At 42.7% G+C, this 27,149-nt stretch overlaps 1 protein-coding gene across 6 annotated transcripts in view; it reads left to right on the top strand.

Moving 5' to 3' along the window:
• Positions 1-27,149, top strand: part of CNTFR (ciliary neurotrophic factor receptor) — a 756,323-nt gene that overhangs the window by 431,145 nt on the left and 298,029 nt on the right. The gene's annotated exons all lie outside the window — the stretch shown is intronic.

The raw sequence follows: 27,149 nt of genomic DNA, 5'->3' as shown, positions 1-27,149 counted from the left end.
TCATTATGTTGTTGATATGTAGGTGGCCACCCTGTAGGCTTCATATGTGCCCTTAAGGTTGTATCCACTCTCAATCAATGTTGTATGCAGTAAGTAACTCATAATTCCATATAATCTGACTTTAGGATAAAACTTGGGTGAAATTCAAGAAAAATTGCAAAGTTAATCATCCTGTACATTGGTTCTGTGTGAATAAGGAACATTAAAATGTTTGAGGGCTATATTCTCTGCAGGTCAAATGTTATTCATTGAAGAAAAAAAAAAAAAAGAAGAAACGTGATTGGGGGAAATACTGCATTATGGCCACTAAATGGTGCTTTGGAGCATACTAAATTCCTATAATATAACAGCACCATTTACAGGCCATAATGCAGTTTATTTTTAATGAATAACATTCAATCCGCAGAGAATATAGTCTGAGACATTTAATCATTAGATTTTTGCCCAGCTCACACAGAATGCAATTTACATGCAGTTTGAACAGCTGCGCATACATTTATTTTTCAATACACCTCATAATATAGGAGCAGGAAGTCTCGATAGGTCTCATCTGATCCCCTCACAGGAACCGTCCTTATTGGATACAAGGCCCCCTCTTCAGTAGGCTACTTCTGAACTAAGCCATCGATAAGCATATCCTAGTTCCCACAAGGCCTCCTCTATCTGTGAGGTAGACATCATTACCCCGCAATAAATCTTGTCATCGTGTCACTGCAGTTAGATAGGGTCCTATATAGTATCCAATCTGTACAAATGCCACGTGTATGCATAGATCTCCCAAACTTTCACTGGTAATCCTAGTTTTCTCAAGGGTCTCCCTCGTTCTGTTATTATAGCTACTTTTCTCTCCATAAAATTCAACGGGAATACAAAAGCAGCTTTATGCAGTTTCGAAGGAGGTCAACTGCAGGTTATGAAGAGGTCAACAGCAGGTCAGAAGAAGGTCAACTACAGGTTTTAAAGAAGTCAACAGAAGGTTAGCGGACGGGCAGCTGTAGGTTATAAAGAGGTCAACAATAGATCAGAATAAGGTCAGTTGCAGGTTGTGAAGAGGTCAGTGGCAGGCCAGAAGAAGGTCTGTTTCAGGTTATGAGGAAGTCGATAGCAGGCCAGAAGAAGGTTAACTGCAAATTATGAAGAAGTCAACAGTAGATCAGTATAAGGTCAGCTGCAGGTTGTGAAGAGGTCAATTGCAGGTGGGTAAAAGGACAACTGCAGGTCAGAAGATGGTCAAGTGCAGGTTGTGAGGAAGTTGACGGTAGGTCAGAAGAAGAGCAACGGTAGTTAATGAAGAGGTCAACAATAGATCAGAATAAGGTAAACTGCAGGTTGTGAAAAGGTCAACCGGTCAGAAGAAGGTCACCTGCAGGTTATGAAGATGTCAACAGTAGGTCAGAAGAAGGTCAACTGCAGATTGTGAAGAGGTCAACAGTAGATCAGAATAAAGATCAACTGCAGGTTATGAGGAAGTCGACAGTGGGTCAGAAATAAGGCAACGGTAGGTTATGTAGAAGTCAACAATAGATCAGAATAAAGTTAAATGCAGGTTGTGAAAAGGTCAACAGCAAGTCAGAAGAAGGTCACCTGCAGGTTATGAAGATGTCAACAGCAGGTCACCTGCAGGTTATGGAGATGTCAACAGTAGGTCAGAAGAAGGTCAACTGCAGATTGTAAAGAGGTCAACAGCAGGTCAGTGGAAACTCATTTACGGGTTATTAGGATGTCAACTGTAGGTCAGAAGAGGGTCAGCTGCAAGTTATGAAGAGGTCAACTGCAGGTCAGAAAAAGGTCATTTGCAGTTCAGAAGATGAGAAGGAGGTCAACTGAAGGTCAAGCAGTGAACTTCAAGTCAAAAAAATGTTAGCAGTAGTTTATAGAAAGGTCAGCTGTGGGTCAGAAAAATGGTCTGCAGGCGAAGTCAACTAAAAATCATAGGGGGGGGCAAATTCAGATCAGAAAGTGATCAATTGTAAATGGGAAAGTGGTCAACTGCAGGTCAGAAAGAGATTAGCAGCAATTTATAGACAGGTCAGAAAGTCGTCAACTGCAATTCATAAGGAGGCCAAATTTGAGTCAGAAAGTGGTCAACTGCAGCTCAGAAAGAAGACAGCAGTAATTCATAGAAAGGTCAACTGCAATTCATATGGAGGTCAAATTCAGGCTAGAAAACGGTCGACTGCAGGTCGGAAAGATGTCAACCTGGGTCTGAAAGAGGTCAGCATTAATTCATAGGAAGCTCCAGAAGGAGGTCAACTGCCGGTGAGAAGGAGGCCAACAGTAGGTGAGAAGGGGGCCAACTGTAACTTAGAAGGCGGTCAACTCAGCTCAGAAAGGGAGCAAACTCTAGGTTGGAAGCACCCATGGAGAATCTCAATCTCAGATGTATCTCAACTGATCTCAAATGCAAGCTGAATGCACCACTGGACATTTAGGACAAGCTTTTAGCCCTTGTACACACGGTCGGAGAATCCGTCGGAATGTGTCCTATCGGACCGTGTTGTCGGATAACCCGACTGTGTGTAGTATGCATTGGACTGTTTCCGTCGGAATATCCGTCGGACCCAATTTGTTGGAAATATTTTCTGACCAACTGGTTCGATCGGACATACTCCGATCATGTGTAGAGAATTTTGATCGGACCAAGTGCCACGCATGCTCAGATCAAATTCCTACATCAAAGCTATTGGCTACTAGCCTGAATGTAGTCCCATCGTAACGAAATTACGTCATCACGTTCTGAATGATCGGATTTTTCGACAACTTTGTCCGACCGTGTGTATGCAACAGTTTCGGACAAGATCCGACGGACAAAATCCGACGGATTTGGTTTTCAAATCTCCGACCGTGTGTACAGGGGCTTAGAGTGACTGTTGTCACTATTATAAAGCCCAAAACTGAAGCCATAGTGATATACTTCTTACTAATACTACTTACCACTGCCAATCTTCAGTCACACTACAGGACGCAGTAGTGAGGTAGGACCTTGAGAAAAAAAAAAAACAGAGAGCGACCCGACACACCAGGAGATTGACACACCCAGAAGTGTGGCGTATGGCGAAGATGTTTCTACTAGTGTAGCTCATGAAGACAGCGGAATACGAACCCTTTTGTTTGGCTTGGCTTTGGATTTGGGTTTTTAGAAGCGATTGCATTCTGTAATTACTCTTTTATATAGACAAAGTCATAGTTGAGGTCACTGGCCCTTTAATCTCTACCGCACGGCGCATTTCCAGGTTTAGTAAGTTTATTGCGCATGGGGCCCCCGTGGAGTAGGTTGTGTTGGCAGAGCAATTATCATACCGGCACACAACTGTGACAAACGGTCTTGTTCGGCCCATGAATATAAAGTCGGGCATTGAGGGGAGCTGAACTGTGCCGGTTATAAGCTCTGCCCGCTAATGCCTCTTATACAAGACGAGGGCAGCTTTATTACGATCACTTCCAGCCACCAGGCAAGCCGGGATTAGCAGGCAAATTGGTTATTGCGAGGCGCGCAGGAATGTAACGCGGCAATAGATTGCAAGCTCCGGGGCAGACAATGGCGCCTTTTTGAAAAGCGGCCTTTGTTCCAGCCCAGGATGCTATGCAAATTCCTGCCAGCATTGTCTCAGAACCCGCACGTGTATTACAGCCCATAAAAGCAATTTTACTGTGTAAATGCTTTAATAATGAGGGCAAATCATCCCCTGTAGGCACAGAATTTAAAACACACCAAGCCTTGTGTAAGGCGCAGGTTGTTCTTCATTTAAAAGAGGCAAATTCTTTTTTTTGTTTTTTTTAAACATTTATATTTGTTTATTTAACAATTTCATGACCGGAGGTTAGTGCTGCATGATTCTGGCTAAAACGAGAATCACAATTTTTTTTGCTTAGAAGATAGATCATGATTCTCGCAGCGTAACAAAAAAAATTGGGCTAACTTTACTGTTTAATTTTTTTTTATTTTTTATTTTATTCATTAAAGTGTATTTTTTCCCCCCAAAAAAATTGCGTTTGAAAGACCGCTGGGCAAATACAGTGTGACATAAAATATTGCAGCAATTCACATTTTATTCCCTAGGGTCTCTGCTAAAATATATATAATAGTTGGGGGTTTCAAGTAAATTTCTAGAAAAAAAAATATGTATTTTAACATAAAGGGGTTGTAAAGGTAAAAGTTTTTTCACCTTAATGCATTCTATGCATTAAGGTGAAAAAACATGAGACAATGCCTCCTCCCAATCCCCCCGTTTTACTTATTTGACCCCTCGAAAGCCCCGCGCTCACCCCCGACGTCCTCTTCGCTAGGCTTGTGCAATTTGTTTCGTAACGAATCGAAATTCGGCCGAATTTTGCATCTTTCGGACATTCGGATGCATCCGAATGTCCGAATAAAAAAATAACAAATTACAACGAATACGAAAGAAATATAACTAATGAATTCGAATGAATTCGACATGATTCGAAATTATTTCAACCACATTCGAAATTATTTCAACTGCATTCAAAATGATTTCAACATGATTCGACATTATTTCAACCGCATTCAAAAATATTTTGTGACCCGACTTTAGGGCCATGTATCTCGGGGTCACTTGGTGCTAGACACTTCAAATTTGGATATGTAGTAGTGCTACTATTATTGTGTTTGCATACCAAATTTGGGGTTTCTAGCTATAAGTGACCCCGAGATATGTGGCCCCAAAATCGGGTCGCAAAATTGTATTAGTTATTAGAGCAGAGAATAACATTTTGCGACCCGGTTTTGGGGCCACATATCTCGGGGTCACTTATAGCTAGAAACCCCAAATTTGGTATGCAAACACAATATTACTAGCACTATAACATATCCAAATTTGGAGTGTCTAGCACAAAGTGACCCCGAGATACATGGCCCAAAAGTCGGGTCACAAAATATTTTCGAATGTGGTTGAAATAATGTCGAATCATGTCGAATTCATTCGTTATATTTCTTTCGTATTCGTTGTAATTTGTTATTTTTTTATTCGGACATTCGGATGCAAAATTCGGCCGAATTTCAATTCGTTACGAAACGAATTGCACAAGCCTAGCGAAGAGGACGTCGGGGGTGAGCACGGGGCTTTCGAGGGGTCAAATAAGTAAAGCACCAAGTGACCCTGAGATACATGGCCCTAAAGTCGGGTCACAAAATATTTTCGAATGTGGTTGAAATAATGTCGAATCATGTTGAAATCATTTCGAATCCGGTAGAAATATTTTCGAATTTGGTTGAAATATTTTCGAATGTGGCCGATTTTTCTAATTCGGTAGAAAACGAAACGAAATCCTAAAACGAATTTAAGGAAGTTAACGAATATAACTAAACAAAATTAATGAATTAACGAATTAAAACGAAACGAAACTAAACAAATTTTTTCCTTTTGCACATGTCTACTCTTCGCCGCTCAACCCTGGCCATTCATTGGCTAGAGTGGATGGATTGAAGGCAGCGCAGCCATTGGCTCACGCTGCTGTCAGTCACATCCAATGATGCGGCGTGGCGGGGGGGCAGGGCCGAGTGATACAGTGAGCGGCTACGGTATTACAGGAGCACGCCCGCAAGCACTCCACACCATTCGCGGGAGCTTGCATGAAGTTGTGGAGTCCTTGCGGGGGAGGAGCCGAGACAGCCACTGAGGGACCCCAGAAGAGCAGGTTCGGGGCCACTCTGTGCAAAACGAGCTGCACAGTGGAGGTAAGTATAACATGTTTGTTATTTAAAAAAAATAAAATAAAATTGCCTTTAGTGACCCTTTAAGAAACAAGTGTCAGAAAAAGATTTATGACCCGTACACACAGTCGGACATTCCGATCACGAAATCCATCAGATTTTTGCCGAAACTTGTGTTGCATACACACGGTCGCACAAAGTTGCGAATGAAGTGATGTCAATCACGTATGTCGGGACTATAAACGGGCCAGTAGCCAATAGCTTTCTTCTCTTAGTTTATTCTGAGCATGCGTGGCACTTTCTCAGTCCGAATTGTCTACACACGTTCGGGATTTATGCAATCGAATTTTGCTGTCGGAAAATTTTAGATCCTGCTCTCAAACTTTGTGCGTCGGAAAATCCGACAGAAAAGGTCCGATAGAGCCCACACACGATCGGATTTTCGGACAACATAATGTGATCGGACTTTTTCCATTGGAATTTCCGACCGCGTGTACAGGGCATTGGACTTTAAGTGGTTAAACTTCCTGCATTTACACTTGTTAAAAGCTTGGCAGACTGCATGGATTTTTTTATTTACACACAGAAGTTTATCCCTTTGATCTAAGAAGGAAGAGTTAGTTACAATGTTTCATGTTTAAATAAAACTTGGCAGACTGCCCAGATGTTTTCTTTTGACAGCTGAGTGAGCAGATAAGTCTCTCCACTTGTTATATGAAAGAATCGGCAAACTCTGCAATAGAGATCGTCAGAGGGGGTTGAATCGAGATCGCGATTTATTAGCGATTAATTGTGCAGCTTCTACCGGAGGACATTGATATGTGGATGCCCAGGCCAAAATTTAGCAGCCTCGGTGTCAGTTAACGTGATAATAACTCTAAATTAATGTCGTTGGTCCCATTTAAATTACACTAAAAGTATGATTCTGGTAAAAAAGCAAAGTTATTTACAAATTAAACAAAGGCTTTAATTTGTAAATTTATTTATTTATGTATTTACTTTAATCGTAACACTAAAGAAGACAGGAAATAAAATTAAAATAAAATCAAAAAAAGTTTAAATAGTATTGGTTGAAAAAAAAAAAAATATCTCAAAATAAAAAAGGAAGAAAATAATAATAAAAGTGGTTGTAAAGGCGCAAGTTTTTTTTTTTTTTTTATACCTTAATGCATTAAAGTTAAAAAACCTTCTGGGTGCAGCTTCCCCCCTTAGTCCCCCTTATACTTAGCCTGGGCCTCATCTTGATCCATCAATGTGCAAGAGAGCAGGGGCTCTGCCAGATCTCTCTCCCCTAATTGGTTCACACAGCAGCAGGAGCCATTCTATGCATTAAAGGCTAAGTTCACCTTTTCTTTTTTTTTTTTTTTTTTTGTTTCCTAAATTCCATCTCCCCTTTGTACCAATCTAACAAAATTAATGTACTTCTTTTGCAAAAACACATTTTCCATTTATTCTACACTCTGTCCTCATGGCTGTTTGAAAACACTACTCCATTGCTTCTGCCTTACTTCCTGGAAAACCTTTAGGTCATGACACGGGAAGGAGTTGACCAGCTGGCCACATTAGCTCACACCCTGCATCATCTACTATCAGCTGGTCTGCTCCTTCCTGTGTCATGACCTACAGTCTGTCCAGGAAGTAAGGCAGAAGTAATGGAACAGTGTTTTCAAACAGCCATTAGCACAGTGAGGTAATGTTGTGTAAAACAAATGGAAAGCTTTTTATTTTTGCAAAAGAAGTACATTAATGCTAAATTGGTACATAGGGAAGCTGGAAATAAGTGAACAAAGGTAAGGTAAAAAAAAAAAACCTTCTGGGTACAGCTTCCCCCTCAGCCCCCCCACCCCCTTAGGCTACGTGAGTGCTCCCATAGCAAAAGGTTTGCTATTGGGGCACTCGGCAGGGGGGAGGAGCCAGGACCACAAGGGGGGGGGACCCAAAAAGAGGAGGATCGGGGGTGCTCTGTGCAAAACCTCAGAGCAGGTAAGTATAACATGTTTTTTTTTTATTATTATTTCCTTTTCGAATCAAGAAGTAATTAACTAGTGTTAACTAAGTTTTAACTTAAGTGAAACAATGTTTTTGTTTTTTTGTTTTTTTGTTTTTTATTTGCACATTTTTCTAATAAGACACTGAAAAAATAGCAAGGAAAATTACAATAAAACCAAGAAAAAAAAGGATGAAAGTTATAGTTAAGGGAGGAGAAGGAATTAACAGAGGGTTAACTAAGACCCCTTTCAAATTGGGGCGTTTTTCAGGCGCTTTAGCGTTAAAAAAAAAAGCACCTGTAAAGCGCCCGAAAGAAGCCGCAACTGCAATCCCAATGTGAAAGCCCCGAGTGCTTTCGCACTGAGGCGCTGCGCTGGCAGGGCATCAAAAAAAGTCCTGCAAGCAGCTTCTTTGCAGCGCTGCATGGGGCACTACTCCTCCTAATACCAATAATAGGGCACTACTCCTCCTAATACCAATAATAGGGCATTACTCCTCCTAATACCAATAATAGGGTACTACTCCTCCTCATACCAATAATAGGGCACTACTCCTCCTAATACCAATAATAGAGCACTACTCCTCCTAATACCAATAATAGGGCACTACTCCTCCTAATACCAATAATAGGACACTACTCCTCCTAATACCAATAATAGGGCACTACTCCTCCTAATACCAATAATAGGGCACTACTCCTCCTAATACCAATAATAGGGCACTACTCCTCCTCATACCAATAATAGGGCACTACTCCTCCTCATACCAATAATAGGGCACTACTCCTCCTAATACCAATAATAGGGTACTACTCCTCCTAATACCAATAATAGGGCACTACTCCTTCTAATACCAATAATAGGGCACTACTCCTCCTAATACCAATAATAGGGTACTACTCCTCCTAATACCAATAATAGGGCACTACTCCTCCTAATACCAATAATAGGGTACTACTCCTCCTAATACCAATAATAAGGTACTACTCCTCCTAATACCAATAATAGGGCACTACTCCTCCTGCTCACTACCAAACCTGAGGCCATATTTATTCTCACTGGTGCTGGGCCTGGGACATTTTCTACCTCCATCCACTGGCCACAGTCCGGCCCTCCTGAAGTCTGCCGGACAATAAACTGGCCCTTTGTTTGAAAAGTTTGGAGACCCCCTGCTCTAGAGGATTTATCTGGGTACACAAATATCTTCCTTCCTAAAATGTTTTGCCCCTTCTGGATCAACATCTTTAGGACTGGAAGGTATTGAAGCAGAATCAATTGGTTTGGGGTGGCGTGTCGAGGCCTCAGAAAGGTCTAATAACCCATTTTGAGGGCCGTTTGATAGAGCTAAAGGCTAAACGTTTCACCAGTAATTGCTTTTTTTTGTTTTAATTTGAAACAGCCAACACGGGATACGCATTACCCCTCAACATCTCCCGGCCCGCGCTCTGCTCTGTGTTATCCGGCCTGACATGTTTACACTGGGATGTAATCTGGACTACTGATCTACACGGCTGTGACATCACCGGTCACATGACCTTAACGAGCACATAGAACATGCTTCATTCACCATGGTCTCTAACTCTTTCAACGTCTGGGACTCAGGGGCATGCAGGGTTACCGGGAATCCAGTGCACGGCTATAATGATTTCTTGGGTTCTGATCATTATAATATTTTTTATTGGTATTATTACCTACTTAAAAAGTAACATACTATAGCAAACTTTATGAATATATATATATATATATATATATATATATATATATATATATATATAATATTGTCAGAAGTATTGGGACACCTGCCTTTACACGCACATGAACTTTAATGGCATCCCAGTCTTAGTCCGTAGAGTTCAATATTGAGTTGGCCCGCCCTTTGCAGCTATAACAGCTTCAACGCTTCTGGGAAGGCCGTCCACAAGGTTTAGGAGTGTGTCTATGGGAATGTTTGACTATTCTTCCAGAAGCGCATTTGTGGGGTCAGGCACTGACGTTAGACTAGAAGGTCTGGCTAGCAGTCTCCGCTCTAATTCATTCCAAAGGTGTTCTATCAGGTTGAGGTCAGGCCAATCAAGTTCCTTCACCCCAAACTCGCTCACCCATATATTTATGGACTTTGCTTGTGTACTGGTCCAAATCATTTGGTGGAGGGGGAGATTATGGTGTAGGGGTTGTTTTCTAGGGTGTTGGGCTTGGCCCCTTAGTTCCAGTGAAGAGAACTCTTAAGGCATCAGCATACCAAGACATTTTGGACAATTTCATGCTCCCAACTTTGTAGGAACAGTTTGGGGATGGCCAGTGAAGTTCCTACACCCCAAATTCGCACATCCATGTCTTTATGGACCTTGCTTTGTGCATTGGTGCGTAGTCAGGTTGGAACATGAAAGGGCCATCCCCAAACTGTTCCCACATCCCCCCTTCACTAAATGGTTTGGACCAGTGGACAAAGCATGGTCCATAAAGACATTAATCAGTGAGTATGGGTGGAGGAACTTGACTGGCCTGCACAAAGTCCTGACCTCAACCCGATAGAACACCTTTGGGATGAATTAGAGCGGAGACTGTGAGGCAGGCCTTCTCACAGTTGCGCTTCTGGAAGAATGGTCAAACATTCCCATAGACACACTCCTAAACCTTGTGGACAGCCTTCCCAGAAGAGTTAAGACTGTTATATCTACTAAATTCTGGCAATTTTCAATTTTAATAGGCAATTTTTTTGTCAAAAAAAGGCCATGAAGTGTTGGCATTAGGGACATTTAACAAAATAAAAAAATTAAATACTGTACAGTGAGGTTGGACTTGATGAACTTGTGTCTTTTTTCAACCTCACCTACTATAAGCTATGAACTATAAGAGGGGTCCTGTTTTAATGTAGCTTCAATAGCAACATGGGAAATACACCAATCCTTTATATTTCATGCTTGGGGGATGCCTTCAAGCAGTATGTGGTGTTATCTAACAGTATTATTTTCACAGACAACATAAGTGGCATCACATTTTTGGATTTGTAATTAGTTTAACTTTTTTATTTTGTTTGGATTAAATACAGCATCAGCACCTCAAGCAGATCTACTTGGGAAAAAGGCTTTTTTTTTTGAGTGCTCTTGGCTGCCACACCTGATTTTTTTTTTTCCAGTATTAATAGGCCCGAATTATCCAGTATTAGGCTCAAATTAATAGGAGTAGCAGTCACAACAGAACTAAAAGTTAAAGGAAAAGACACTCTGAAAAAAAATTAAGCTACAGCTCTCAACTTTGTAAAAATTATTTAGTTGCAAAACAGTTTAAAGGTAGAGTTTGTGAGCCTCTTTGTTGCAGTACCTCAATGAATTGTCTTGAAAATCTTGTTAAAATATCTAAATCGATTGCACAAAAAACACTTCAAAACCACAACCCCACATTCCCCAAACCCCATTCCATCCCCATATTCCCAAATATTCCCAATTTTTTCCAAATATAGACTTTAGGTATGCGTTTGGTAGAAATTGGCTAGCTAAGGGACAGTACGCAAGCTTTTTAATAGGAAGCAAAAAGAAGAGACAAGGCAGGCTTTATAAAATATATAAAATAGTGTATTATCTAGGAGACAATAGCCAAAAAATATTGGACAGTGGACAGAATGTAAGTAGTTTGGTAAGGTCACAATATAAGAGGTAGAGATGAGCCATATTTTTGTCTTGAATAACACATTATAGTTTATTATTTGAGAGACAACAGTCAGAAATATAGTTCAGTGGTTGGACAGTATGTAACCAGTTTGTTAGGTTCAATGTGTAAGGAAAAAACAAGACAGGTTTATCTAGAAATAATGTATTATTTGAGAGACAACAGTCAGAAATATTGTACAGTGCTGGACATTATGTAACAAGCTTGTTATGGTTGCAATGTAAAAAAGGGGAAACAAGGCATGTTGTATTTTGAAATAAACATTAGCCCTTGTACACATGGTTGGAGATTCCGACAACCAAATGCGTCGGAGTAATTCTGACGGATTAATTCCGGAAGAGGTCCCGGAAGTGATGTTGCATACACACGGTCGGACTCAGTTGTCAGAAAATCCGATTGTACATAACGTGATGATGTTATTTAGTTAGGACAGGACTACGTACAGGCTAGTAGCTCCCCAGAGCTTTTCCTTGTACCATCATCATGCAGGAACTTGTTAAAGGCATGCTGCTGGTTCAGCCCCTGTGGCATGTCAATTGTTGAGTTCCAGCACATGGGGGTGTCACAGATGAGGCAGGTGTCGACCAGCTCCTCAGAGCTTTTCTTTGGACCATCATCACACAGTACTCATGGATGGCATGGTGCTGATGGTGCAGCCTCTGCAGCATGGCCGATGTTGAGTTCCAGCATGTCTGAGTGTCACAGATGAGGCAGGTGTCAACCAGCTACCCAGAGCTTATCCATGTGCCTTTATCACACAGGTACTTGTTGATAGCATTCTGCTGGTGGTGCAGCGTCTGCAGCATGCCCAACGTTGAGCTTCAGCATGTGGAGGTGTCACAGGTGAGGTGGGCGCCAACCAGATCCTCCAAGCTTTTCTTTCCACCATCATGACACAGGTACTTATTGATGGCATGCTGCTGGTGGTGCAGTCTCGGTGGCATGACCAATGCTGATTTCCAGCATGTGTGGGTGTCACAGATGCGGCAGGTGTCAACAAAATTCCCCAGAGAGTTTCCTTGCCCCACAAGCACACAGATACTAATTGATGGCATGCTGCTGGTGGTCCAGCCTCTGCAGCATGGCCAACGTTGAGTTCCAGCATGTGGGGGTGTCACAGGTAACGTAGGTGTCAACCAGATCCTCCAAGGTTTTCTTTGCACCATCATCACACAATTACTCAATGATGGCATGCTGCTGGTGGTGCAGTCTCTGCGGCATGACCAATGTTGATTTCCAGCATGTGGGGGTGTCACAGATGTGGCAGGTGTCAACAAAATTCCCCAGAGAGAGTCCTGTACCATCATCACACAGATACTGATCGATGGCATGCTGCCACTGCTGGTGCAGCCTCTGCGGCATGACCAATGTTGAGATCAAAATGCGTGGGAGCATCGGGGATAGGGCAATAGGTAGGCAGCTCATGAGGTTTAGCAGGTTTCCATCACCAGCCTCCACCAAACACTGAAACCTGTTTGTGTTTTGGGTGGAGTGACCTCTTACTCCAGTAGCATGAGGTGATGTTTAGTCTAGTTGACATTTGACAGGTTCTCCAGGACCAGATGCCCCGTAAAGCCTTGATAGACAACGCGGCCGCATGTTCTCCAACACGGAGAACATAAAAGGGATTCCTGCTCGCTGGCACCGTGCGCCGAGACGGGTCCATTAATTCACTGTTTACATTTTTTTGTCAGCAATGTTGGCCTGTTTCTTTCATTAATGTGAGCAGCCTCGAACAATCAAAGTCTGCAGGGCCATATGTGCGATCAGCGCGGCAGACTGACGTTTCTGTAGCTGCGAGGAGTAAATGAGGATAAAACTGACTTTTATCACAGGCGCGCCGCGGCTTTCACATCACTAGAAAAACAAGTCAAACAAATAAACAGCAGGCAGGGCCAAGCGGGGCCGACACCGCCGCAGCAGATGCCAGGAGAGTTGAAGAAAGTCGTTTTTCGGGTGGGTGGGGCAAATCGACCTCCGCACCTAGTATCTCGGTGGAAAAAAACATCCATAATTGGAGAAAGACTGTGTTGTTTTCGTTTTCCAGCTTGACACAAGGTAACTATACATATTTCATGCTTGATAGACCACTGGGACAATCATTGTAGTTGCACCATGTTGAGGTCGCTGGGAAAGCTGACAATCACTCTAGTAGTCGGCACTAGGTCAAGATCATCGGAAAGCTGACAATCACTCTAGTAGTCGGCACTAGGTCAAGATCATCGGAAAGCTGACAATCATTGTAGTAATTGGCACTACAGTGATTGCTGCATTCTTCTGGTCCCTGTTCTGAATCACTTTTACAATATGTTCTCATTCACCTCTGTAGCTATGGGCATTGTGGAGAAATTAATCTTCCATGTCACAGCAGATGCACTGAAATCATAAAGCTGAATATTTCATGATCCATATTGCATAGTTACATTGATCCAGATTGGCACAATGTAAGTATACATACACTATATGTCCAAAAGTATTGGAACACCTGCCTTTAAACACACATGAACTTTAATTAGTCTTAGTCCGTAGGGTTCAATATTGAGTTGGCCCACCCTTTGCAGCTATAACAGCTTCAACTCTTCTGGGAAGGCTGTCCACAAGGTTCCAGAAGTGTGTCATTCCGAGCATGCGTGGAACTTTGTGCGTCGGAATTGTGTACATACGATCGGAATTTCCGACAATCTCGGAATTTCCGACAGATCTCAAATTTTGTGCGTCGGAAATTCCGATGGAAAATGTCCGATGGAGCCTACACAAGGTCAGAATGTCCGACAAAAAGCTCCCATCGAACATTTTCAGTCGAAAAATCCGACCATGTGTACACAGACTAAGACTTAGTCCCAATACTTTTGGTAATATAGTGTATCTCATACTTGATGGGTCACCGGGGAAGCCGACAATCACTGCAGTAGTTGGTGCTACTACAGTGATCACCACCACAGTCCTTTGGGTCCAGTGCTGAGCAGCTGCTTTACTGCTCAATGAACACCTGGGGCTGCTTGCTCAGTGCTGCTGCCGCCATTCACATAATGCTTTGTATTTTTTTTTTTCAATAGATACAGGGTGTCCTCTGATTGGACAATGGGGAGATTGTGACATCACCTTCCACTCTACCTCATCCAAAAAGAGAACAGCTTATATTCAATGAATAAAAAATGCACCACCTTCGGTGAAGGGCAGCAATATCGATTGAGCGACCCTCCTTGTGGCAGAGCAGCGGCTCAAGCGCAGAACCCAGGAGATCGCAGTGATCACTGAAGTAGCTTTAACTTGGCACCTTCCCCAATGGGCCTCTGATTGGACGAGGTAAAATGAAAGGCCGGTGATGTTACAATCTCTACCTTATCCAGTTAAAAAAAAACACCTTGTATCAATTGAAAAAAAAAATACAAAGCATTATGTTAATGGCTACAAACAAATAACCCTGGGAGGGGGGGCAGTGTGCACAAAAGCAGCTGCTTGTCACAGGGCTCAAAAGATTGTGATGATCGCTGTAGTAGTATTGACTACTACACTCAGGGCCGGCCCTACCTTGGGTCCCAGTGGGTCCCTTGGACCCAGGCAGCACTTTGAGAGGGACAGCAAATTTAACTACGGCCACCTCTCCTCTTTTATTTATCCAGCAAATTGACGACCAAGATTTTTTTCCAGCAGTTTTGGATGTCCATATACTACCCTGGCCTGTCTATATACTACCCTAGCCTGTCCATATACTACTCTAGCCTGTCTATATACTACCCTAGCCTGTCTATATACTACCCTAGCCTGTCTATATACCACCCTAGCCTGTCCATATACTACCCTATCCTGTCCATACACTACCCTATCCTGGCTATATACTACCCTATCCTGTCTATATACTACCCTATCCTGTCTATATACTACCCTAGCCTGTGTATATACTACCCTAGACTGTCTATATACTACCCTAGTCTGTTCATATACTACCCTATCCTGTCCATATACTACCCTATCCTGTCTATATACTACCCTAGCCTGTAAAATATACTACCATAGCCTGTCTATATACTACCCTAGCCTGTCCATATACTACCCTAGCCTGTCCATATACTGTCCTAGTCTGTCTATATACTACCCTAGCCTGTCTATATACTACCCTAGCCTGTCCATATACTACCCTAGCCTGTCTATATACTACCCTAGCCTGTCTATATACTACCCTAGCCTGTTCATATACTACTCTAGCCTGTCTATATACTACCCTAGCCTGTCTATATACTACCCTAGTCTGTTCATATACTACCCTATCCTTTCCATATACTACCTTGTCCTGTCTATATACTACCCTATCCTGTCCATATACTACCCTATCCTGTCTATATACTACCCTAGCCTGTAAAATATACTATCCTAGCCTGTCTATATACTACCCTAGCCTGTCCATATACTACCCTAGCCTGTCCATATACTACCCTAGCCTGTCCATATACTGCCCTAGCCTGTCTATATACTACCCTAGCCTGTCTATATACTACCCTAGCCTGTCCATATACTACCCTAGCCTGTTCATATACTACCCTAGCCTGTCTATATACTACCCTAGCCTGACTATATACTACCCTAGCCTGTTCATATACTACCCTAGCCTGACTGTATACTACCCTAGTCTGTCTATATACTACCCCATCCTGTATATATACTACTCTAGCCTGTTCATACACTACCCTAGCCTGTCCATATACTGTCCTAGCCTGCCCCTATACTGCCTTAGTCCCCCCCTTGGAATTAAGCACAGTCCTCCCCTTGGAATTAAGTTTATAATTTTGCATATAGACAAAATGTTGTTGCATGAAAATCTGACTTCCTGATAAATGTTATTTTAGTTTAGTTTTTATTTTAGTTTTATTTAGTTATCATGATATAAAATAATGAATGTGAGGGCCTTTTTTTTTGTTGGGGGGGGGGGCAGCATTTTATTCTTGGACCCGAGCAACACAATGTTTTGGACCAGCCCTGGCTACAGTGATTGTCAGCTTCCCCAGCTGCCCATCGAATATTGGGCCAAGCTGGACCACCGTAACTATGCAATACAGATCATACCTGGAGTGCAGCTTAAAGATTTTATTGCAGTTAAAGATTAATTTCTCCACAATACCCATAGCCACGTATGTAGAATGAAGGCTTATTGTAACTTAATGTTACTTGGAGTTCGGCTTTAAGTAGGCAAAAGCGGTAAATCCTTTATTCTGCACTGGATAAATACTCCTGTATAGGATTCCATCGAGAAACATTCTCCTGTAGAGCTGAATGCTATATATTTGCATAGCTGCATTCCTGTATATTAATGGGAAGATCCAGTTCTGAGGTCAGAGGGGCAGGGGTCACAGAGTCACCGATGGCTCACTGATGGTGTCACTCAGCAAGTTACACTTTAAAAGACTTTTCTGGGCCCGGAGTGACCTCACAGCTGGACTCCCTGCTTTGACGAACAGGAAATGCATTGTGTGTATTGCTAATTGTTTCATTCAGAGATAACAAGCTGTCAATCTTTTTTTTTTTTACAACATAATAATAAATCCAGTCTGCATGTGGCTTTGTTGAATAATCATCTTTGGTGGCATGGCACAGATTAGCTCACAGGTGTGGAGACTCGGGAACTGAGCGTACCAATGGAGTCCCCGGGAAATGTAAAAAAAAAATTAAGTGGTTTCACTTTGTAGCAAGTGTCAAATGTCGAAATGTTGAGAGCTCATGGTCTGTTATTCCCCGTACACACGATCGGAAATTCCGCCAGCAAAAAGTCAGATGAGAGCTTTTGGTCGCAAAATGCGACCGTGCGCATGTTCCTTCGGACTTTCGCTGGCGGAATTTCGGCCAGCAAAAGATTGAGAGCAGGTTCTCAATTTTTCGGTCGGAAAAAGTTCTAAACAGAAACTCTGATCGTCTGTACAAATTCCGATGTACAAAATTCCTACGCATGGTCGGAAACAATTCGAAGCATGGTCGGAAACAATTCGACGCATGGTCGGAAGCATTGAACTTCATTTTCTCGGCTCGTCGTAGTGTTGTACGTCGACGCGTTCTTGACAGTCGAAAGTTCAGAGAACTTTTGTGTGACCGCGTGTATGCAACCCAAGCTTGAGCGGAATTCCGTCGGAAAAACCATCCAAGGTTTTTTCGATGGAAAATACACTCGTGTGTATGGGGGCATTAGGGTTTGGGAAGGGGGGCACACGCTTGCTGCTTCTTCTTTCCTGGCCAGCCAGGCTGCATGCTCTGATAAATTACATAGGTATTCTAGTTGAAAAAAGACACAAGTCCATCTAGTTCAACCAATAAAAAGAAGGTATGAGGGTCCTAATCTTTAGAATGTATAATCTGATTGGGAACAGAAAGTATGAGGGTCTTGCTTTTTGAAGGGTACTATCTAATAGGGTAGAGGAGGTATGAGGGTCCTGATTTTTAAAGCTCACAATATAATAGGAAGCAGGAGGTATGAGTATCCTGCTCGTTACAGCTTCCAGTCTAATAGAGAACAGAAGGTATGAGGGTCCTGCTTATTGGAGGCTACCATCTAATTGGGAAGAAGGTATGAGGGTCCTGATCCTTACAACCTAATAGGAAGCAGGAGGTATGAGAGTCCTGCACATCAGAACTTACAGTCTGGCAGGGAAGAGAAGGTATGAGGGTCCTAATCTTTAGAATGTATAATCTGATTGGGAACAGAAGGTATGAGGGTCTTGCTTTTTGAAGGGTACTATCTAATAGGGTAGAGGAGGTATGAGGGTCCTGATTTTTAGAGCTCACAATATAATAGGAAGCAGGAGGTATGAGTATCCTGCTTGTTACAGCTTCCAGTCTAATAGAGAACAGAAGGTATGAGGGTCCTGATTATTGGAGGCTACCATCTAATGGGGAAGAAGGTATGAGGGTCCTGAGCCTTACAACCTAATAGGAAGCAGGAGGTATGAGAGTCCTGCACATCAGAATTTACAGTCTGGCAGGGAAGAGAAGGTATGAGGGTCCTAATCTTTAGAATGTCTAATCTGATTGGGAACAGAAGGTATGAGGGTCTTGCTTTTTGAAGGGTACTATCTAATAGGGTAGAGGAGGTATGAGGGTCCTGATTTTTAGAGCTCACAATATAATAGGAAGCAGGAGGTATGAGTATCCTGCTTGTTACAGCTTCCAGTCTAATAGAGAACAGAAGGTATGAGGGCCCTGATTATTGGAGGCTACCATCTAATGGGGAAGAAGGTATGACGGTCCTGATTCTTACAACCTAATAGGAAGCAGGAGGTATGAGAGTCCTGCACATCAGAATTTACAGTATGGCAGGAAAGAGAAGGTATGAGGGTCCTAATCTTTAGAGTGTATAATCTGTTCGGGAACAGAAGGTATGAGGGTCTTGCTTATTGAAGGTTACTTTCTAATAGGATAGAGGAGGTATGAGGGATCTTTAGAGCTTACAATATAACAGGGAAGAAGGGGTATGAGGGTTTGGCTGCTTAGAGCTCACAGTCTAATAGGAAGCAGGAGGTATGAGGGTCCTGCTCATCACAGTTTGCAGTCTTAAACTGAACATAAGGTATGAGGGTCCTGCTTATTGGAGGTTACCATCTAATATAGAAGGAGTATGAGGGTCCCTCTGGAAGGAGTCCATTCCACATTTTCACAGGTCTTATTGTGAAGAAACCTTTCCGTATTTGGAGAATACATCTCTTTTCCTCTAGACTTAAAGAATACCCCCTTGTCCTCTGTGATGACCTTAAAGTGAATAACTCAACACAAGGTTGACTATATGGACCAATTATGTATTCGTACATGTTGACCTAATCCCCTCTTATGTATTTGTATATGTTCATCATATCCCCCGTAATCTCCTCTTCTCAAAAGGGAATACATTCAGTTCCTCTAATCTTTCCTCATAGCTGAGCTCCTCCATGACTCTTATCAGTTTGGTTGCCCTTCTCTGCACTTTCTTCAGTTCCCCGATATCCCTTTTTGAGAACTGGTGCCCAAAACTGAACTGCATATTCCAGATGAGGTCTTATTAATGATTTAAACAGGGGCAAAATTATCTCTCTCTCCGGAGTCCATACCTCTCTTCATACAAGAAAGGACTTTGCTCGCTTTGGAAACTACAGCTTGGCATTGCATGCTATTATTGGACATATGATCTACCAGAACCCCCAGATCCTTTTCTGCTACTGGATCTACTGGATTCCCCCAATTGTACTCCCCCTGGTATGTATGATGCGTTCATATTCTTGGCCCCCAAGTGCATAACTTTACATTTATCAACATTGAACTTCGTTTGCCACATAGTTGCCCAATTAAACAGTGCATTGAGGTTGGCTTGTAAGTTGGAGATATCCTGTAAGGAAGCAGGCCAACAAGGAAATTTCCTTTAGAGGCAATTTTTTTTCCATCTTTTTGCTGTGGTACATTATAAAGGCAGGACACTTCACAGAGCATCCCTCAAGCATGTTATTTAAAGGAATTGTGCATTTTTAATGTTTTCTCTTGTGCAAGCCTTATAGGAAGAATTTCTCCCTGTTGAACTTTTTTGGATAGTCCTTTGCCCTTTAGCCTTGAAAATACAGTAACCGCAGTTGTTTTCGAGGTTTGTCTTCTGTTTGTCTTCTGTTTTGGATAATCTTTTGCCTTTTAGCCTTGAAAATACAGTAACCGCAGTTGTTTTCGAGGTTTTTCTTCTGTTTGTCTTCAGTTTTGGATAATCCTTTGCCTTTTAGCCTTGAAAACACAGTAACCGCAGTTGTTTTCAAGGTTTGTCTTCTGTTGACTTAAGAACAATTAGCGAATTTTGTGACGAGTTTGTTGAACATCAAAAGGATTGAACCAACGCACATTTGCCCATCACTAAAAGGAGCAGGCCTAGTGGGTATTCCATTTTGAGTGGACAGGAGGTATGAGGGCTCTTCTCATTGGAAGATATCACTCGCCAAAGGTGACAATATAATAAGGAGCATGGGATAAAAAGCTCATTCGAATTTATAACAGGGGGTATAGAGGTATAACAGGGTACAAGGGTCCTGCTTATTGAGGGTTATCATCTAATAAGGAAGAGGAGGTTTGATGATCTTTCTCATAAGAACAACCTTTCTCAACCTTTTCAACACAGAGAAACCCTTGAAATAACTTTCTGGTTTTAGGGAACCCCTGCTAAAAATTACCAATTATCTACAACTCGTACTCGTACTCTACATGGTACATTAGTGTTATGATGAGTGGGAAGAATGCTCCATACACTTGTGGTCATTGGGAAGAGTTAGCTCCTTACAGATAGCTACAAAGATCAATAGTGTCAGCAGGAACTTATCTGAGAGATAGAAATAGCTCATTGCTTATGGAAACCCTAACAGCCTCTGGAGGAACCTTAGGATTCCATGGAACCCAGACTGAGAAACCCTGCATTAGAAGATACCATCCATTAAGGAACAAAAAGTAGGTGATGATCATGCTCATTACAGCTGCTTATTGGAGGCTACCATCTAATAGAGAAGAAGGGATATGAGGGTCCTAATCTTTACAGCTTACAATCTAATAGGAAGCAGGAGGCATGAGAGTCCTCTAATGGAGAACAGAAGGTATGAGGGTCCTGCTTATTTGAGGCTACCATCTAATAGAGAAGAAGGTATATGAGGGCCCTGATCCTTACAACTTACAATCTAATGGGAAGCAGAAGGTATGAGAGTCCTGCTCATCAGAACTTAGTCTTGCAGTGAACAGAAGGTATGCGGATCCTAATCTTTAGAATGTAGAATCTGATTGGGAACAGAAGGTATGAGAGCCTTTCTTATTGAAGGTTATTTTCTAATAGGATAGAGGAGGTATGAGGAATCTTTGGAGGTTACAATATAATAGGGAAGAAGGGGTATAAGGGTCTTGCTCCTTAGAGATTACAGTCTAACAGGAAGCAAGAGGTATGAGGGTCCTGCTCATCAAAATTTGCAGTCTGAAACTGAACATAAAGTAGGAGGGTCCTGCTTATTGGAGGTTACCATCTAATAGAGAAGGAGTATGAGGGTCCTTATTCTTATGCCGCGTACACACGGTCGAACTGTTTGACGTACTTAGTCCATTGAAACACATTTCAGCGGACAATCCGCTCGTGTGTGGGCTTCAGCTGACTTTTTCAGCGTGCAGTCTGGCGTACTAAGAATTTCGGATTTTCCAAAAATCTGTCCGTCGTACTTTGGTTTCAGCGGACAATACAGTCGTCAGTATGCTAGTTCGACGGACTAAGAATGGCGCATGCCCAGAAAGGATTTACACGGCGGAAGGGTGCTTTGCTGTGTCTTGGACTTCCTATTTCTAGTCCCGTCGTACGTGCTGTACACGTCATCGCGCAAGCTTTCCACGGACTGTTTGGGTATCCGTGTGTGGTCAAGTCTGTTCAGTGGAAAGTACGACGGATTGTCCGTCCGATTGTATGACGGACTAAGTACGTCAAACAGTTCGACCGTGTGTACGCGGCATTAGAGGTTACAAAAGGAAGCAAGAGGTATGAGGGTCCTGCTCATCACAGCTTACGGTCTAAAAGGGAACAGGAGGTATGAGGGTCCTAATCTGCAGAATGTATAATCTGATAGGGAACAGGAGGTATGAGGGTCCTAATCTGCAGAATGGATAATCTGATAGGGAACAGGAGGTATGAGGGTCTTTCTCATTGGATTCTTGGAAGATGCAATCTCATAGGGAGCGAAAAGGAAGTATGAGGGTCTAGCCCATCTCAGTGTACAGTCTGAAAGATAACAGGAGGTATGAAGATCCTGCTAATTGTAGTTTACCATCTAATAGGGAAGAAAGGGTATGAGGGCGCTAATCCTTACAGTTTACAATCTAATAGGAAGCAATAATTATGAGGGTCCTTCTCATCACAGCTTACATTCTAATAGGGAACAGGAGGTATGAGAGTCCTAATCTGCAGAATGTGTAATCTGATTGGGAACAGAAGGTATGAGAGTCTCTCTTATTGAATGTTACTTTCTAATAGGATAGAGGAGGTATGAGGGATCTTTAGAGGTTACAATATAATAGGGAAGAAGGGGTATAAGGGTCTTGCTCCTTAGAGCTTACAGTCTAACAGGAAGCAAGAGGTATGAGGGTCCTGCTCATCACAATTTGCAGTCTGAAACTGAACATAAAGTAGGAGGGTCCTGCTTATTGGAGGTTACCATCTAATAGAGAAGGAGTATGAGGGTCCTTATTCTTAGAGGTTACAAAAGGAAGCAAGAGGTATGAGGGTCTTGCTCATTACAGTTTACGGTCTAAAAGGGAACAGGAGGTATGAGGGTCCTAATCTGCAGAATGTATAATCTGATAGGGAACAGGAGGTATGAGGGTCCTAATCTGCAGAATGTATAATCTGATAGGGAACAGGAGGTATGAGGGTCCTAATCTGCAGAATGGATAATCTGATAGGGAACAGGAGGTATGAGGGTCCTAATCTGCAGAATGGATAATCTGATAGGGAACAGGAGGTATGAGGGTCTTTCTCATTGGATTCTTGGAAGATGCAATCTCATAGGGAGCGAAAAGGAAGTATGAGGGTCTAGCCCATCTCAGTTTACAGTCTGAAAGATAACGGGAGGTATGAAGATCCTGCTAATTGTAGTTTACCATCAGGGAAGAAAGGGTATGAGGGCCCTAATCCTTACAGTTTACAATCTAATAGGAAGCAAGAGTTATGAGGGTCCTTCTCATCACAACTTACATTCTAATAGGGAACAGGAGGTATGAGAGTCCTAATCTTTAGAATGTATAATCTGATGGGGAACAGGAGGTATGAGGTTTTTTTTTTATGTTTTGTTTTTTATTGGAAGATTCCATCTAATAGGCAACATAAAGTATGAGGGCCCTGCTCATCGCAGCTTACACTGGAAAAGAACAGAAGGTATGAGGGTCGTGCTTATTGGAGGTTACCATCTAATAGGGTAGAGGAGGTATGAGGTTGCTGATCTTTGGAGCTTGCAATCTTTTAGGGGACAGGAGGTATGAGGATCCTGCCCCTCAGAACTTACACTCTAATAGGGAACATATGGGTCCTGGTTACCATTCCCGGTCTATTCTGGCGCCTTATAAAAAAAGCCGACTATTATGTAACGATTAGTAAACATTACCGTAAACTATTATGTATTCATAAACAATTACTTTTGGAAGGCGAGTTGTGTTTTAGTTATAATGTGCCATTAAATTAATAACACATTTAAAGGAGCGCCATAATATTAATTAACCTTACAGCATGTGTTGCCCGGCTCCACGCTGTCTGCCGATAACACATTAATAAGCAGCCAGAGTAGAAGAACTTGCTATAATACAATTATACAAATGACATTTTCCTTCATTGGATGGGTCCAGAGCAGAACCGATCCACTTCCCGCGTCCTGGACGTACTTTTATTTTCCCTGCAGCATATACATTATATATATATATATATATATATATATATATATATATATATATATATATATATATATATATATATATATATATATATATAAAAATAAATAAATATATAAATATATATATATATATATATATATATATTTGTATATACAGTAAGTATAGAGTATAGAAAAGAATTCCCCCCCCCCCCTTCCATAATCACAATTTGTTGCTTTGCAGTCTAAAATGAAGAAAAATACAGTTTTTTTCTTTTATCCAGCTCTATTTAATGCAACTTATAACATCCAAGGAAAAGACATAACACATATAACACCAACATGTCAGAAAAAAAATCACTGAGTTGGAAAAAGGATCACCCCCCCCTTGTGTCAGTATTTTGTTGGGCCACCTTTTTGCTTTAATTCCAGCCTTTGGTCTGCTGGGATTTGTCTCTACTAACTTTGCACATCTAGACTTTGCAATATTTGCCCACTCCTCTTTCCAGAACTACTCAAGTTCAGTTCAATTTGATGGTGACCGTTTGTGGACTGCAGTGTTCATGTCATTCCACAGGTTTTCAATGGGGTTTAAGTCTGGGCTCTGACTAGGCCATGCAAGGACATTCACCTTTTTATCCTTCAACCACTCATTGTTGCTGTGTGCTTTGGCTCATTGTCATGTTGGAAGGTAGACCTTCTTCCCATTGACAACTTTCTGGTAGAGCGCAGCAGATTTTCCTCAAGAATTTGATGGTAATTTGCCTCATTAATTTTTCCTTCTATCCTGACAAGTGCTCCAGTCCCTGCTGCAGAATATAAAAACCCATAACAGGATATTACCACCCCCATAACAGGATATTACCACCCCCCATAACAGGATATTATCACCCCCATAACAGGATATTGCCACCCCCATAACAGGATATTGCCACCCCCATAACAGGATATTGCCACCCCCATAACAGGATATTATCACCCCCATAACAGGATATTACCACCCCCCATAACAGGATATTATCACCCCCATAACAGGATATTACCACCCCCATAACAGGATATTGCCACCCCCATAACAGGATATTGCCACCCCCATAACAGGATATTATCACCCCCATAACAGGATATCACCACCTCCCATAACAGGAAATGACCACCTCCCATAACAGGATACCACCTCCCATAACAGGAAATGACCACCTCCCATAACAGGATATTACCACCTCCCATAACAGGATATTACCACCCCCATAACAGGATATTACCACCCCCATAACAGGATATTACCACCCCCATAACAGGATATCACCACCCCCCATAACAGGATATTATCACCCCCATAACAGGATATTATCACCCCCATAACAGGATATTATCACCCCCCATAACAGGATATTACCACCCCCCATAACAGGATATTATCACCCCCATAACAGGATATTACCACCCCCATAACAGGATATCACCACCCCCCATAACAGGATATTACCAACCCCCAATAACAGGATATTACCACCCCCCATAACAGGATATTACCACCCCCATAACAGGATATTATCACCCCCCATAACAGGATATTACCAACCCCCAATAACAGGATATTACCACCACCATAACAGGATATTATCACCCCCATAACAGGATATTATCACCCCCATAACAGGCTATTACCACCCCCATACCTTGATTTTACCCCCCCCCCCCCCCATTCTTTACTGTAGGAATGGTGTTATTTGGATGGTGAGTTTTATTGGATTTCCCCCAGACATATCTTTTGGCGTTGAGGCCAAATAAATACATTTTAGTCTCATCTGACCATAACACCTTTTTCCATGTGTCCTCAGAATCTTCAAGGTGCATTTAAGGTGGTCAAGGTGAGATTGTCCTAGCAAATCCAGGACAGTTGACATATATGGGAATAGGAGTGAATGACAGAGGAACACTGTGTGGAATTTTTAGACACACAGAAGTCAGGTTGTAAGTAGGGGCTTACACAAGTCACTGTCCTGATCCCCTCCTTGCTAGAACAGTGAGCTTACTAGGAAGGCTGTACCTTCCTCCATCTTGTGCCCGCTCCATGCCGGATGCCTCCTCCTAACATTCCTTGCCGTTGAGCTTTATATTCCCAATGATAGAATGTTCACACATAAATAGAGTTGCTGCATCTTAATGGTGCTATTTGGAAAGTTGCACATGCAGTCACATCACAAACTATCTGGGGTTACTTGATATATTCTCTCTTAACCGTCTCTTCTTCCACCTGGGATCATTAGTACTCACTGGAATGGGATCTCCATAGTCATCTCCTCCATAGGTGCACCTCTCCTGGGACCCTCCAGGGGGATGGCCTCACTCCAGGTAACTCTTTGCCTGGCCTGAAATGCCCCTTGCATCCCCCCCTAGCTCCACCTACATAAGTGTCAGGAAGTCTACAGCTGGCTCTTCTGGGTGCAGGTTTACCTATCCCAGCCTCCAGCCCTGCCCAGGGCCCACACATGCTAGCTCATATGTCTAGGTTTAGGATGTTTGGCTCCCATGCTCCATCTACACTTGGTCTCCTTCCATGCCCCATTTACACTTGGTCTCCTTCCATGGCCCATCTGCACTTTGTCTCCTCCCATGCCCCATCTGCACTTTGTCTCCTTCCATGCCCCATTTACACTTGGTCTCCTTTCATGCCCCATCTGCACTTTGTCTCCTCCCATGCCCCATCTGCACTTTGTCTCCTCCCATGCTCCATCTACACTTGGTCTCCTCCCATGCTCCATCTACGCTTGGTCTCCTTCCATGCACCATCTGCACTTGGTCTCCTTTCATGCCCCATCTGTACTTGGTCTCCTTCCATGCCCCATCTTCACTTTTTCTCCTCCCATGCCCCATCTGCACTTTTTCTCCTCCCATGCCCCATCTGCACTTTTTCTCCTCCCATGCCCCATCTGCACTTGGTCTCCTTCCATGCCCCATCTGCACTTGGTCTCCTTCCATGCCCCAATCGGCACTTGGTCTCCTTCCATGCCCCAATCGGCACTTGGTCTCCTTCCATGCCCCAATCGGCACTGGGTCTCCTTCCATGCCCCATCGGCACTTGGTCTCCTTTCATGCACCATCTGCACTTGGTCTCCTTTCATGCCCCATCTGTAATTGGTCTCCTCCCATGCCCCATCTGCACTTTTTCTCCTCCCATGCCCCATCTGCACTTTTTCTCCTCCCATGCCCCATCTGCACTTTTTCTCCTTCCATGCCCCAATCGGCACTGGGTCTCCTTCCATGCCCCATCAGCACTTGGTCTCCTCCCATGCCCCATCTGCACTTTTTCTCCTTCCATGCCCCAATCGGCACTTGGTCTCCTTCCATGCCCCAATCGGCACTTGGTCTCCTTCCATGCCCCAGTCGGCACTGGGTCTCCTTCCATGCCCCATCGGCACTTGGTCTCCTCCCATGCCCCATCTGCACTTG

Source organism: Lithobates pipiens, unplaced genomic scaffold, assembly GCF_037356315.1.
Source record: "Lithobates pipiens isolate NorthernLeopardFrog02 unplaced genomic scaffold, aLitPip1_a1.2 Scaffold_97, whole genome shotgun sequence".
Taxonomy (NCBI): Eukaryota; Metazoa; Chordata; class Amphibia; order Anura; family Ranidae; genus Lithobates; species Lithobates pipiens.
This window is presented reverse-complemented; position numbering and strand designations above follow the sequence as displayed.